The 972-nt window shown below is 44.7% G+C and overlaps 1 protein-coding gene across 1 annotated transcript in view; it reads left to right on the top strand.

The window, feature by feature from the left end:
- The first annotated feature begins 6 nt into the window (after positions 1-6).
- LOC113212266 (uncharacterized) overlaps positions 7-972 on the top strand; it is a 36,968-nt gene continuing 36,002 nt past the window's right edge. The window contains exons 1-2 of the transcript XR_008011782.1: positions 7-681; positions 766-925. The gene's annotated coding sequence lies outside the window, so the exon portion shown is untranslated. The remainder of the gene's footprint in view (positions 682-765; positions 926-972) is intronic.

Raw genomic sequence — 972 nt, forward strand, 5'->3', positions numbered from 1 at the left:
ACTGCCAAACAGTCGGCTATGATCGTTCAATGCCAAAAGGTCGGCAATAACGGCCAGTGGCAACAGCACTCTGCTTCCTGCCATGCAAAAACCAGTTGCGTATTGTGTGCCACTTGTATCATCTTTCAGCAACTTGACTCTGAAGTAGTTGTACATCCTGTGCAGTTCTGCAATATTATGAAAGGTTTGTATGCTTTTGTCAACTTTTACTCATCATGAAGGATTACCAACTCTATTTTACAATGACGTAAATTACTTGGAACAGATGCTTGCGATGATGCACATGTTGTCATTGTACAGATTCTTCTAAACTTGCATGCTAATTTCATGAGTGTGTACTCTTCAATCCCGTCAGTAATTTGTACAATTCCTGTCACGATGAGTTAAAGTGCAAATTTAAAGTCAACCAAGTTTCTGGTGAGTGTTCAAATTATTGGGGTGGTGTGTAGTGTAATTATTGTCTGTAAACAGCTGCAGTGTGCTTTATTTTACAGCATCTTGTTGCGGTACTACATATGAGCCATTCCTCACCATTGAAGAAGTACATCTTGCTGCTAGAACCTTACAAGAATGTCTGGATGGACTAGAGTCAAGAGAGATTTGTAGGAATTGTAACTGTGCTGTGAAGCCAGTCATGGCTGTTCACACTGCCCCTGCTGTACTCATCATTAATTTAGGAAGGTCTGTCACAAACATTCACCATTCCCTTTAACTCCTGTTATAACTAAACGAGGGGAAATAACTATGCTGATCTAACATTCACAGATTTTCTGTTATTTTTCGTTCGAGGAACCCGCCCTCCCGCACGATGTGTCCACAGTAGCTCTCCTGACCCTCGGGACCCAGGTAATGTCCGCAGTCGTCCACAAGGCCTGGAGCAGAGGTGGACGACGCGGACAGCACGTGGACGCATTCTGGTCGGTCGGTAAGGTCGTTGGCGGTAAACGGCTGGGATAGGGGGGAGAGGGGGGG

Source organism: Frankliniella occidentalis, unplaced genomic scaffold (assembly GCF_000697945.3).
Source record: "Frankliniella occidentalis isolate FOCC.00 unplaced genomic scaffold, Focc_3.1 Scaffold221, whole genome shotgun sequence".
Lineage (NCBI taxonomy): Eukaryota > Metazoa > Arthropoda > Insecta > Thysanoptera > Thripidae > Frankliniella > Frankliniella occidentalis.